Below are 15,336 nucleotides of genomic sequence, written 5' to 3'. Positions count from 1 at the left end.
TGGCGGGTCCCAAGTAGGAAAGGGATGAAACTGACATCTTAGAAAACATAAGCTGGCAGGAGCAATAATTATTATGGTGATAGCTGCCATTTATTAAACACAAACATACGCATTTAAATAATTTGCTCATCTCAACAATCCCACAAGCCAGGTACTATTTTTATCTCAGTTTTTGAGATGACAAAATGGTGACAGAAAGCATTTCAAAAGCTTGCCCACTTAGTAAGTGGAAGAGTTGGCCTAGGGAGGTGGGCCCCAAAGGTCTCGTTCTTCATCCTTCATTCTGTTGATTCACTCCCCCTTTTTCCTACTCCTGGCCAAATAAACGCATGGAGCAGTGTCCAAAGGCTTCTCAGAATCAGGAGAAAAACAAATACAAACATTATAATTATTGACTATCTCTACCTTTACTGTGATGTGAGACCATTGCTTGATATGCTGGCTAATTCTATGTGTCAACTTGAGTAGGTGAGGGACGCCTAGAGGCAGCTGGTAAAACACTCTTTCTGGATGTGTCTGAGGGTATTTCTAGAAGTGATTAACATGTGTACTAGTGACCTGAGTAAAGCTGATGGCCCTCCCCAACATAGGTGGGCATCATTCTGTTCTCCGAGGGTCTGTACTGAACACAAAGGAGGAAGGAAGGGCATGTTCACTCCCTCTGCCTGGGCAGGACATCCATCTCCTCCTGACCTTGGACACAAGCACTCCTGGTTCTCAAGCCTCCAGACTTGGACTAAATTACACCACCGGCTTTCTGGGATCTCTAGCCTGCAGACAGCAGCTCATAGGACTTCCCGGCCTCCTTCATCATGTGAGCCAATTCCTTGCAATAAATCTCTTCAGATTTAATATATATAAACATACATATATATACACAGAGACACACATCCTGTTAGTTCTGTTTCTCTAGAGAACCCTGACCAATACAACTGGAATAATAAATCAGAGTCGTGGCGCACCTGGTTGACTTAGTTGGTAGAGCCAACACACAAATACGAAGCTCTGTTGAACTTCTCGCTAACCAAGCTGTGGGATGAGGCACTTCTACCAACCGGCACCATTTCTTTGGAGTTCTAAATCACCCCACACTTAATGAATTCTATCCACACCAAAGTAATTTAAAATAGAGAAGACATCTGTGTTTATAACACACCTTTCCCACCCCTCAACACACACATACACACACACACACACACACACACACACACACACCTGTTTTCATTGTCTCTCAGGCTACAGTGTTCTCTGTTTAAAATATTTGATCAATTTTTTTTTTGCTAAATGGTGAAATCTGATTTTGATATAAAAGCCTAATGTAGGGCAGCCCTGGTGGCGCAGCGGTTTAGCGCCGCCTGCAGCCTGGGGTGTGATCCTGGGGACCCTGGATCGAGTACCACATCGGGCTCCCTGCATGGAGCCTGCTTCTTCCTCTGCCTGTTCCTCTGCTCCCCTCTCTCTCTGTGTCTCTATGAATAAATAAATAATTTTTTTTAAAAAAGCCTAATGTAGATATCTCTCTCAGATACCACATGTGAAGATATGGGACAGAGAAGGTGAAAACCTGGTTGAAAACACTAAAAAGAAATACTTTTTCTGAAATAACTTATTAGTGATCTTAAGAAAATAATAAAACCTTAAAGTTCCTGTCAATGGCTTAATGAGAGAACTTCGGGAAAGCTCTATAGTCTCTGTGCAGAAAATGAGTTTAACTATCAAATATCGAAATCTCAGTGCTCCCCATATGTGACAATGGATTTTTCTGAACAAATCCTGTTGCCATCCCCGGGGTCAGGACAGGTAAGACTCAGAAAATGAATAGTTGGGGAAAGAAACACAGAATCCCCAGCTATGTGGCCATTCTTTATCTGCACACATCCATCTGGTAAGAGGAAGTTTAAATATCTTTGCCATTTGGTCCATGTACTCTGGGTGTTTCTCATGGGGCTGGGGGGGGGGGGGGGTTCTATTCAGCAGACAAGCCATGAATCAATGTTGTCAGAATGTGCTAAGCAGAAACATCACTCCCCTGTTGCCATATGTTATGCTGATTGGAATAAAGAGGGGAGAAATTAAAAAGAGAGAGAGAGAGAGAGAGAGAAGCGGAGGGAGGAACAGAAGCAGAAAAAAGAGAGAATGAAAGAAGGCTAACTTTTGATCAGAGCAATATTCTGGAACTTGCTGTAGAGCCTTAAAAATATTCGTAGTGAAAGAGCGGCCTCTACTGCTCATATGAAGGTAAGGCAGGAACTTTTTCTCCCCAAAATCCACTGAACTTCAAAGATGGATGCATTTCTACGTTGAAAAAGAACTGCATTCAGAGCTTAAGAAATCTGCCACTGGGCTCTAAAATGAACCCCAAAAACTAGCAAACTCAACTCACCGTCAGTGTCCCGAGGGTGATGAGTTCCAGCAACTCAGTGAGAAATTACACTTGGATCATGACCTCGCTCTGATCTCCTTCTCCAGTTAAATTAAGTAAATCAGCTCAAATTTATCCTCTTTACGGTGAAGCAACTTCTCCAAAATACAATTCAGGAGCAAAGACTACACTCACTATTCTAAAGTAACAGGAAATGGCAAGACCTGTGAGGTCACTGTGAGGTCACAGCGCCCCACCAGGGCTCCACTAGGAGCAGGAGAGACTTGATTTGAAAGCTGAGTTTATGTAAGTGGGTAACTTTGAGCCAAGACCAAGCATTGGTCTGTTTTCTCAATTATAAAGTGAGCAGGGGAACAGCCACTCTTAGGGTTTTTCCAAGGACTCTGCGTGGGATGGTTATCACTGAGCACAGTACAGAGACCATTAGTTAAATTGTACATCCAACATTTGCATATTAGCTCTTCCATTTTCATATCTCTTTTTAAAAAAGCTGGAGATATTTCTTTTATATCTTTTTATTGTGGTAAAATATGCATAACATAAACCGTTGTAGCCACGTTTAAATGAGTTAATACATTCGGGATTTTGTGCAACCATCACTATATAGTTCCAAAATATTTTCATCACCTCAAACAAAGACTTCATACCCATTAAACAATAGTTCCTCATTCCCCTTCTTCTCTCCACCCTTCAACCCTGCCAACACTAATAACCTCTACCTTTTCTCTTTACGAATTTACCGATTCTGGATTTTTCACGTAAGTGGAATCATACGGCGTTTGTCCTTTTGCAGCTGGCTTATTTCACTTAGCATACTGTGTTCAGGGCTCATACGTGTTGCTGCATATGTCAAAGCTGGTTTTCCTTTTTACGGCTGAGTAATATTCCACTGTATGTACTTGCATTTCACTTACCTACCCATCTTTTGATGGACAGTTGGGTTGCTTCCACCTTTCAACTACTGTGAATAATGCTGCTGTGAACAATACCAACAATGGTAAGTATCTCTTTGAGTCTGTTTTCAGTTCTTCTTAGCAGAGGCATTGCTGGCTCAGCTCGTAATTCTATGTTTAATCTTCTAAGGAACTGCCCAGTTTGTTCCCAGAGCATCCTCACCATTTTACATTCCAGTGCTCGTTGTACAAGTGTTCCAATGTATTTATATCCTCACCAACACTTGTTATTTTCTTGGTTTTTCTTTTTTTCTATCATCACCATCCTAACCAGGAGTATTTCCTTACCGTTTTGACTTGCATTTCCCTAATGGCTAAAGATGTTGAGCATCTTTTCATGTGCTAATTAGCCATCTGTATATCTTTTTTTGGAGAAATGTCTGCTCAAGCCCTTTGCCCATCTTTTTAATTGGCTTGTCTTTTTGTTGTGAAGCGTTGGGATTTTTTTTATATTCTAGATATTAAATACTTAACAAATATATGATTTGCAAATATTCTCCCCCATTCTGTGGGTTGTCTTTTCACTTTCTCAAGTGTCTTTTGATACACAAAAGTATTTAATGTTGATGAAGCCCAGCTTATCTATTTCTTCTTGTCCGATTTGTCCACTATGTCCACTTTGGGGATACCTTGTTTTGGGGTGAAAGAAAATAACCATTTTACCTACTTTATTACCACTTCCTGCATCTGCTTCAGTGTCTTACACATGAGGATCTGCTTCCAACCAGACTCTGCTCCTGCCCAGGTCTTCAGCACCCACCTTCCCAAACGTCTGTGCCAGCTTTGCTAGTTCATCAGTTCTACTTGGAGTCCCCGCTCATTCTACAAAAAGCAACTATGTTTACAAATCAGCAAAAGACAACCTGAGTAATTTATCACAGTGCATCACATCTGGGTCACTCTAGTCGTGGCCCCGAATTTAAGTTCCCCTAAATCATCCAACATCTCTACTCTCTTCATGTTCCTTCTGTACCCCCTGCTCCCTCTGCCTCCCAAATCCTCCCATCATGTCCTGCAGGATGCTCAAACTTTGATGAACAGCCAGCTCCACCCTCAGTCCCTGTTGCATTGCTCACTTTGGTGTTGCAACCTGCTGTTTGTACTGGATTGGCGAAATCTGGGACATGCATCTGTAATCCAGTTGGAAGAGAGGTGGGTGGACAAGGTCTTGGGGAAGGAAGGGTACCAAATTCTACCTTGAGAAGCCAGGACAAGACTGCCACCATGAGACGCTATCTAGATGCAAAAAGAATGGTCAAATGATCCTGCAGCCATGGCTGGCAGGTGTCCACTGCCAAAGCTTTTCCAGTCTAAAGGCAAGAGGAAGCATTGGCAGTGGGCAAGGATGCAGGAGAAAGGCTCTGTGATGGATTGGACATAGATGACAGAGATGACTGGTTGTCCAGCTGGCCCAACCCAGTAAAACGTGAAACCGGTGACTGAGATGAGACACGATGGAGGAAGAAAAAGTAGGAGTGGAAATGATGAGTCTAGTTTTAGTTCCTCATCTGTCCAAGCTGAGGCTTAGAAAAGAGGTCTCTAAGGGCCCATCGCGCCCGGGGACGCGGCACTTTACCGATCTACCAGCAGGGGGCACCAGAGAGACGCCTTCTCCCGGGACCGCAGGGGAGGTGCCCCGGGGGCTCCCCAGGTGGACCCAGAAGCCTTCCAAATCCTCCTTACCCCAGCACATCCTTAGGTCTGAGAAAAACGATAAGCAGCAGCCAACTTTCCATATCTTTGGACTCTTCACTTTATTAAGGTAAAAGGCATCCTACTGCTGCTCTTCACTGCCAGGCTTGGAGACCGATGTATGATTTTTCCAAAGCAAATTAGATCCAATAATTTTCAGTCCAGTTATAAGACAGGCGGGAAGAAAAGGGTTTTCTTGCCCATGATTGATACAGACCTGTAGCTCACAGCTCATTAAAATCCCCTGGGTGGCTCAGTGGTTAAGCACCTGCCTTCAGCCCAGGGCATGATCCTGGGGTCCTAGGATCGAGTCCTACATCAGGATCCCTGCATGGAGCCTGCTTCTCCCTCTGCCTGTGTCTCTGCCTCTCTCTGTGTGTCTCTCATGCATAAATAAATAAAATATTTAAAAATAAATAAATAAAAAATAAAATCCCCTGCGTGCTTCTAAAGATGCCGACCCCAGTGCAGAGCAAAGGGAGATAAATGCCTCAGCTCTCCCTTGGGCTAAGAGTTGGGGACAGATTCCTGCTTCCCGTTCACCTCCCCCCACCTCACTCCTGCAAACTCAGCTCCCCGCTGCTGTGTCAACCCTGAGAAAGAAAAGCCTGAGACCATCTGACAAGTGTCCAGCAGGGGGGCACTAGTGTCACTAGTGGTCACGTGGTGCCTTCAAAGCAGCTCCTGCAAAAAAACTGTAGGGTTGTGGGGAAGGCAGAGGGGTTCTCCTATCATCCTTATCCATAGCATAAACCCAGAAAGAAAATACCTTCTGAAACTTGTAGAAGCTAGGCTGTTAGGTGTGTTCTTTTTCAAAGAAGCAGGGACAGGGTCTTGATCCTTGTAATTCTAGCAATCAGTCATTATAGTCAATCAATGAATTTTCTAGCTGGAAATGCTGGGATTCCCCAGGCTGTCTCTCTGTGTGGGGTCTAATCCTGGTCATTAACACCTAACAGAAAAGCTGCCAAGGCGCAAATGACACTTTCTTTGAGCCTTCTTTTCTCACCTCTACTGTGGAGATTGGGATTATCACTGCACTCCATCTCATGGGCTCTTATGAGGGTGAGACAATGTGTGTAACACCGTGCTTCGCCAGGTGTACAATGGCTGCAAAGGCCAGGTGAGGGGGAGAGGTGAGGGGTCGCTTTGCAGTGTTTTATTTACGATTAGCCAAAAATATAAATAATCCAAACATCCAAATTTCTCAAATTTAAGTTGAGACTGGTGTGTCAGCAAGGGGGCCTACAATGTGTCCACTCAAATGAAATCTTTGGGGGTTTTCTGTTTTGTTTTTTAAAGATTTTATTTATGTATTCATGAGAGACAGAGACAGAGAGAGAGAGAGAGAGAGAGAGGCAGAGACACAGGCAGAGGGAGAAGCAGGCTTCCCACAAGGAGCCTGATGTAGGACTTGATCCCGTCTCCCAGATCCAAGGATCATGACCTGAGCCAAAGGCAGATGGCCAACCACTGAGTCACCCAGCCATCCCATGGGGTTTTTTTGTTTTGTTTTGTTTTAAGATTTTATTCATTTATTCGTGAGAGACACATTTCCTTGAAGAAAGCTGTTACCGTTTAGTCACTTATAAAAACAAGATCTAGGGCAGAGAACGTGCTCACCCCACCCCGTCTCCACTACATGAATGTGGTGGTCTCGTGATCTCGCTCCCAGGATTGGTGATATTACTAGAACGTGTAGATGGAAACATGAGACATTCTCTTGGACCGGTTGTCTTCATAAGACAGCTTTTTTTTTTTTTAGATTTATTTATTTATTTATGAGAGAGAGAGAGAGAGAAGCAGAGACACAGGCAGAGGGAGAAGCAGGCTCCATGCACCGGGAGCCCGACGTGGGATTCGATCCCGGGTCTCCAGGATCGTGCCCTGGGCCAAAGGCAGGCGCCAAACCGCTGTGCCACCCAGGGATCCCAAGACAGCTCTTTATAAATAAAAACCACACCAGCTTTTCTAAATCATCAAAGAAAAATGAGAAGGAAATAAATCCATTGCAATTTTTAAAACTTAAATAGCACCTTTAAAAAATTTCAGGAACTGGGGCACCTGGGTGGTTCAGTCTGTTAAAGGCTACTTTCAGCTCAAGTCATGATCTCAGGGTCCTGGGATCAAGTCCCATGTCGGGCTCCCCGCTCAGTGGGGAGTCTGCTTCTCCCTCTCCCCTTTGCTCATGCTTTCTGTCTCTCTCTCACTCTCAAATAAATAAAATCTTTTTAAAAAATTTCAGGAAGTACCAACCTCTTGAAGATTTTTTTTTTAAGATTTTATTTATTCATTCATGAGAGACACACACACACACACACACACAGAGGCAGAGACACAGGCAGAGGGAGAAGCAGGCTCCATGCAGGGAGCCTGATGTAGGACTCGATCCCGGGCCTCCAGGATCACGCCCTGGGCCAACCGCTGAGCCACCCAGGCGTCCCCCCCACCCAGGTGTCCCCCTCTTGAAGATTCTTACAAAAATAATGAGGAAGGGGATTATCAATAAGACTATCGTAGAATTCTCAAATGTGTGCCTTATAAAAATTGACGCAATAATATAACTTAAGAAACATTGCATGTGCCCTGGACAAGATTTAGTAAAGAAGAGAAGGAAAAAATGAAAAACAGTTGATGGAATTCTATGCATATTTGTGACTTACATTTTTCATGTGTGTCGAGTTATATGAGTAATATAAAGTTCAAGCAGAAAAAAAGATGTTAGTAGATGTTTCCTGTCTTAGCTAAGACCTGGATTGTACAATGGATTTTAATACATTTTTCATTCCAAAACTGGGGTGCTTCAGACTCAACTATCTGAGTTATTTACATTGAGTAATGTGGTGAGTAATGTGGTGTGTAGATGGGACACATCTACAAATTGGTATTTTGATTAAAGCTTCCATGTTTGTTTTAAAAATCCAGCACATAAATTAAATGTACTCATGTACTTTCAAGGTAACTTTTCCATTTTGTTAAAGTTCTATATAAAAACCATTTTTTTAAAGATCTTATTTTTAAGTAACCTCTGCACCCAATGTGGGACTTGAACTCACAACCCCAAGATCAAGAGTCACATGCTCTTCCTGACTGAGCCAGCCAGGTGCCCCTAAAGTTCTATATAAAAACTTTTATTTTAATCACTTGTATCACTATGAAGTCTATAATACAGACTTTTAAAAATATTTTTATGTTTAACAGGATGATGAATAACTTTACTATTACCTTTAAATATATGTTATTTTTATATATTTTATATATTTTTAAATATATTTAACAGGGTGATGAACAACTTTACAAGTAAATGAAAATTCCTAATAAAAATAAAGCATTTTTTAGCTTCTCTGCAAAGATTGGTCCAAAGCAGAGCCAGAAGTTCCCATTGCAAAGTTGGCACCATGTCACCACCTCAGGACACGGTTGAGAGAGCCATGAGGTTGAGGCCCTGCTACCTCCCGGTCTTGGGTCAGGGGTGGGTAGAAGCAGAAAATGTCAGGAGGTGAAGCCTTTGAGAGGTTTAGATTAGTTCATGTGTGTGATACCCTCTTAATGAGATTAATGCCTTAAGAGATCTCTACCCACAGGTGCCAAGGAAAGGCCAGGTGAGAAGACACAGCCAGAAGGCCATCTACTAGCCGGGAAGTGGGCTCTCACCAAGCACTCATCCCACCACCACCTTTACCTTGGACTTCCCAGCCTCCAGCACTGTGGCTCATGAATTCTGTTGTTTAAGCCACTCGGCCTGGGACACCTGTGTGGCTCAGTGGTTGAGAGTCTGCCTTCAGCTCAGGGCATGATGCTGGGATCAGGGATCAAGTCCTGCATCAGGCTCCTTGCAGGGAGCGTGCTTCTCCCTCTGCCTGTGTCTCTGCCTCTCTCTCTGTGTGTCTCTCATGAATAAATAAATAAAACATCTTAAAAAAAAAAAAAAAGAAGCCACCCAGCCTATGGTATTTTGTTACAACAGCCCCAACTGACTCAGACACCATGGAAAGGAGGCTGTGCTAGCCTACTGGGGGAAGGGAGACCACATGAAGCAGACAAGCTATCCCCGCTGAGGCCCATTAGACCAAATAGCCTCCCACCTGACAGACATGTGCCTGAGGCCACAAGACCTGAGGGAGACCACCCGACCCCAGGTGAGCTAGCTGTCAACTGACCTAAGAGATTGGCCAACCCAGCAAAGACCAGAAGAATTTCCAGCTGACCCACAGAATCACAAACATTGTAAATGTTGATATATGGAGCCACCAAGCTTTACAGTGACTTGTTACATAGCAACTGATACACACATATTATAAAAGTTCATATTTTAAAATTATTATGTCACTTTCAGTGTACCTAACACAGTTTAAATACTGTACCAATATGATGCCCATCATCCCTTTTAAAAATACATTTTTTAAGGATTATTTAGAGAGAGTGCATCCACATGTGTGTGCATGCATGCATGAGTAGGAGGAGGGGCAGAGGGAGAGAGAGTAGGCTCCCCCTAAGCAGGGAGCCCGATATGGGGGCTCAATCGGAGGACCCCAGGATCATGACCTGAGCCCAAGGCAAACACTTAACCAACTGAACCACCCAGGCGCCCCTAAAAATACATTTTTTAAAAGATTTTATTTATTTATTCATGACAGAGAGAGAAAGAGAGAGATGCAGAGACACAGGCAGAAGGAGAAACAGGCTCCATACAGGGAGCCCGAAGTGGGACTCGATCCTGGGTCTCCAGGATCACTCCCTGGGCCGAAGGTAGTGCTAAACTGCTGAGCCACCTGGGCTGCCCTAAAAACACATTTTAAAACTCAAAAATTGCATATCAGTTTTTCCCTTTGAATTTATTTTTCTAATCCCCTATTACCCTAATATACTGCTTTACAATAAAAATACCTGTATAAATATATTTGTTAAATGTTTTGGCATTTCTATGATCATAAGGTTCCAACTATTTATTTAAAAATGACTTTTAGGGGGGCTCCTAGATGGCTTAGGTCATGATCCCAGGATATTGGGATTGAGCGCAAATAAGGCTCTTGCTCAGTGGGGAACCTGCTTCTCCCTCTGTCTCTGCTTGTGCTCTCTCTCTGTATCTCTATCTCTGTCTCTCTCTCTCTCTCTCTCTCTCAAATAAATAAATAAAATCTTTTTAAAAAGTAACTTTTGGATTGAGTTAGGATTAAAACTGTTATTGGTACAATTGATCAATATGAAAAACTATATCCATAAAAAAAGTTATTAGATGTAAAAGGTAACATTTCTCTGGAAATGATCTCTTAATAATCTGGCTTTGCTTGGATATTTTTCTCAATTAGTTCATGTATCCAGAAGGGATCCTAGTTTTAATTACTCAGAGACTTCAGCACCAATTCTATTTCTATTTCGCATGTTTACAGATGCAAGCACAGAGAAACCTTGTTTGAAGAATGTATGAGAGTGAGAATAGTTCTATTGTGGCAGGGCCACTCAATTCCTTGACCTCTTAAATTACATGCCAGAAATCATCAATATCATCGATAATTATTGGCGATGATTTATCACCTGACAACTTGACTCAGTCATCCTTCAAAGTGACTGAAAGCAAATTTGAAACCACCAGACTTACAAAAGGATTAGCTTCCTGGTAGGTAGAGTCATTTGCTTTCTCAGCACACTATTTTTCTGGATCTATTTGATGTCCCAGAGGTTCATGCTCCTGGGAGTGCTCTGCAAAGTATGAGAATAGTCTGTCTCTCTTCCATAAAGAGGGAGAGAATTCCAAGAAGGGTGGGAGAAAATGTATACTTCCCTCACAAGCATGCTCCTAGGCAGACAAAGGTGAGGAAAGAAATTTGGAAATGGATTCCGCTTAAACTATCTGCATCTTGAGCCCCCTGCAAAGTCGCATTTTGGCTCAAGGATTGTCATTCTGTTGAGTCTGGTTCATCTTCCTTTTGCTAGTGGTGAGAAACTCCCTGAGACTTAAAGAATTTACTGAAGGGGCACCTGGGTGGCTCAGTTGGTTAAGCATCTGTCTTTGGCTCAGGTCATGATCCCAGGGTCCTGGGATTGAGCCCTGAGTCAGGCTCCCTGCTCAGTGGGAGTCTCCTTCTCCCTCTGCCCCTTCCCCCCACCAACCTTACCCTCCTGCTCCTGCTCTTACTGTCTCTCTCAAATAAATAAATACTTAGGGGCAGCCCTGGGGGCGCAGAGGTTTAGCACTGCCTGCAGCCTGGGTTGTGATCCTGGAGACCTGGGATTGAGTCCCACATCGGGCTCTCTGCATGGAGCCTGCTTCTCCCTCTGCCTGTGTCTCAGCCTCTCTCTCTCACTCTCTCTGAATGGATAAATAAATCTTTTAAATAAATAAATACTTAAAAAGTTTTTTGAAAATCCAGCAGTCATTGTCCCTTTCTCTGTTCTACAAATCTTTCTTTTTCCTAACGAATTTTAGTAAAAGACATCAAGATTTGTTTCAAACATAAATTTCATCCCAACCACTTATCCCCACCTTGACTTTCTCTGATATTTTTGCAAAAAAAAGAGGAAAATCTATAAACCCTTATTTTTTAATAATTTTATTTATTTGAGAGAGAGAGAGAAAACAAGCAGGGGGAGTGACCAGCAAAGGAAGAGGGAGAAGCAGGCTCCCTGCTACTCAGTAGGGAGCTCCATGTGGGGCTTGATCTCCGGACTCCAGGATCATGACCTGAGCCAAAGGCAGATATTTAACCCACTGAGCCACCCAGGCACCCCATCAACCCTTATTTTTGTTTCAAAAGGCCATTTTATTCATTAGATATAAGAGGACTTTGGGAAGAAGAATGGATTACCCAAGCATTCCTGTGATTTGAAATTGATTTTATCACTACTGTAAAAGCTCATCCCTCATTTAAATCTGGAAATGAAATAAGAAGCAGCACGTAAGGAGTGAGGTTATTTAAAAATCCCTGGAGTTTTGAAAGGGAGACTGTGCAAGGATGTTCAGCCTAAGGCACATTAAGAACCCAAATCCTGAGTCTAATGGCCAAACGCTCCAGCAAAGCCGAGTGTGGAATGGAAGGAGGGCAGGACTGAGAGAAGGCCCAGCTTACCTGGCATATCCAGCCCAAGAATCTCAATAAAAATGTAGGTGAAAATGCCAGGCTCCATGGCAAGGCCACAGGCATTTCTGTGGCAAAGTGAGGACACCAGGGGTGGCCTGGGTGGCTCAATCGTTAAGCGTCTAACTCTTGGTTATGATTTCAGGGTCCTGGGATTGAGCCCCATGTAGGGCTCCACACTCAGCAAGGAATCTGCTTGTGGATTCTCTCTCCCTCTGTCTCTGCTTCTCCCCCTGTTCCCATTCTCTCATTCTCTTTCAAATAAATAAATAAATAAATAAATAAATAAATAAATAAATAAATCTTTAAAAAAAAAAGTGAAGGGGTTATAATCAGCCAAGCATTAATGTCTAAAGCACTAGGCAATGACAACAGGCACAATCCACAAGCACAGGTTGAGGACAACACAGGATGTTCTGTTTAAGGTAAAGACTCAGAACTTGGAAACAGCTCAGGGAGCCCCAGGGTGGCTTCCAGGAAAATGGGCTAAGTCCTGAAGCCTGAGAGGATGGGGCTCACGCAGATGGCAGCCAATGCTGGGAGGGTCCCATGGGTGAAAATCCGACTTTGCTGTGACCTGGATGTGGAGCATGTCGAAAAAACATGGAAAATGGAATTCTTTTCTAATGGATTATGTCCTAGAGTGGATCCTGATCTTGAAAATATTTAGGACCTGGGTTTAGGTTCTTTAAAAAGTATCATGTCTCCTTGATCTGAGAGCAGTGGGCTCTGCAGACACTGCTTGGTGTGCATGTGGGCAATATTCCCGGCTCCAGACTAGAGCCCACAAGTAGTAAGAGTAAGCCGTAGGAAGAGTCTGCCCTTAAAAGCAGGGACATGAGGATTTGTAGGTTTGGCAGATTCATCACCTTTCACTCAGCACATGGTTGAGGGGGTGGACCTGGGTGATGACAGGCACTGCCTTACTGAGAGAGGGCAATTCATTTGCTTCATACTGTAGGAAGGACAGAGTAGACCAGAATAATCCATCGTACATGTAGGAGGTTTAATACATAGTGTGTTCTATGGATATTGGGGGCAGGGAGGTGATCACAGGGGGGGACAATGTGAACAAAGAGATCCCGGAGATGGATGTGTCTTGGGGGGGGGGGTGTCTTTGCATCAGTCAACCAACGATGGTCCCTTCCCGACAGCACCATATTCTTTATGAAACCCTACACATTCATGATTTCTGTGTGTGGTTCTTTTATAGGTTTTATTCATTCATTTGAGAGAGAGAGAGAGAGAGAGAGAGAGAGAGAGAGAGAGAGAGAGAGACAGCATAAGCAAGGGGGAGCAGCAGAGGGAGAGGGAGAAGCAGGCTCCCCGCCAAGCAGGGAGCCCAATGGAGGGGCTCGATCCCAGGACCCCTGGATCATGACCTGAGACAAAGGCAGATGCTTAACAGACTAAGCCACCCAGGTGCCCCATGATTTGTGTTTTGAATACTCTCTTCTTTCTTCAAACATTGACTTCTTTTAGAAAAGCCAATGATGCCACAATTCTGATCCCACTTACTCTATGAATCGGTGGCTGAATGTTTTGAGTATTTAAAAAAAAATTTTCCGCCTGTATTTTCATTCCTCCCTCTTCCCCACCTGCCCAATACCTCTCTTCTAAGGGATTGTTACAGGGATTCCCTCCTCCAGGATAGGCTTGCGTCGAGATGGAAAGCAGAAATTGCCTATAAGACTCAGGTAAAAGTTGGGCGTCAACAGAGTCTGGGAAAAAAACTAAGGGCTTGTCTACACTGTTCCCTGACCCCCATAACCATATACATAACCTCGCCACCCATACACACAGGCCCCCCTCCATGGCCCCTCTTAGTCCCCATCCTCAGTCCCACACCCTCTCACAATCACATGGACTCTCACATGAACCCCCACCATAGCTCCACACTCCCACACCACCTCCCATAGCCCTAACACCCCCCACACCCATCGCCATACATATAGACCCTCATTCATACACACAGCACCCCCTACAGCCCCACACCCATTCCCATGCATATTCCACCTCCCATAGCCCTAACACATACACACACATTCCCACACCTCCCACACCCACCCCCCACATCCACCACCATACATATAGCCCTTTATCCATACACACAGCACCCCCCACAGCCCCACACCCACACACATTCCCACGCATAGACCCCCACCCTGTCTCCTACACAGCCCCACACACTGCCCCCACCCTCACATATAGCCCCCCCCACTCCACAGCCCCGCACACATAGCCTCACCCACATACACACATAGGCCCCCATGGCCCCACAGCGTCCACCCCTCATAACCCCAGGCATACACCCAGATAAGGCATATCCACTGCCTGGGGATTCGAGGGAGAAGAGAGAGAGAGAGAGAGAGAGAGAGAGAGAGAGGGAGGGAGAGACGAGGGATGGAAGGGGCAAGAATTGGGGCAAGGCATCCTGGCAACATCCCAGCAGGACACAAATTACTCACAGAGGTGCCCTGGGTGGGGAACCAGAGCTGGGCTAATGGAAACACTAAAGTCCGCCACCAAGCCTGAAAGAGCTCAGGGCCAAGGACAGTGGTCACGGCCATTGTCACCTCCACCATTGTCACCTCTGGAACTGAAGGGACTATAGGGAGCAGGAACCGAGGGTGTTTTCCACCAGCCCCAGAGGGCTATGATGAGCCTGAGAAAGAAACTAAATCAGGGTGAAAAAGGCAAGGCTATTTCTGTGTATTTGACCTGGAGCACTCAATGGCTCCACCTGGAGGGACTGAGATTGCACAGGAGAGCAGCCCAGACTCCAGTCTCACTAACACCAAGTGCAAACTGTTGTGCAAAATATTTCACCAAGCACCAAGCTGGCCTCACTCATCTCCTAAAAGGAATACAACAGGTACCTAGAAATGTTTCTAGGGTGCCTGGGTGGCTCAGTCGGTTAAGTGTCTGCCTTTGGCTCAGGTCACAACCTCAGGGTCCTTGGTTCAAGCCCTGCATCAGGCTCTCTGCTCAGTGGGGAGCCTGCTTCTCCCTCTCTCTCCATCCAGCCTGTGGTCTTTGTCATTTTTCTAATAAATAAATAAAATCTTTAAAAAATATAAGTTTCTGTGTCTTAAAACGTATATGCAGTTTTCCCCTGCTATCTCAAAGCAGAGTGTTCCTGTGAAAGCTTTCATAAGCCGAAATGTCAGAAAGCAGAGAAGCAGTTACCATTCATTTATACGGGAGAAAGGTTCGAGTCTTTCTGATCATC

The sequence above is a fragment of the Vulpes lagopus genome, chromosome 20 (assembly GCF_018345385.1).
Source record: "Vulpes lagopus strain Blue_001 chromosome 20, ASM1834538v1, whole genome shotgun sequence".
Classification (NCBI taxonomy): domain Eukaryota; kingdom Metazoa; phylum Chordata; class Mammalia; order Carnivora; family Canidae; genus Vulpes; species Vulpes lagopus.
This window is presented reverse-complemented; position numbering follows the sequence as displayed.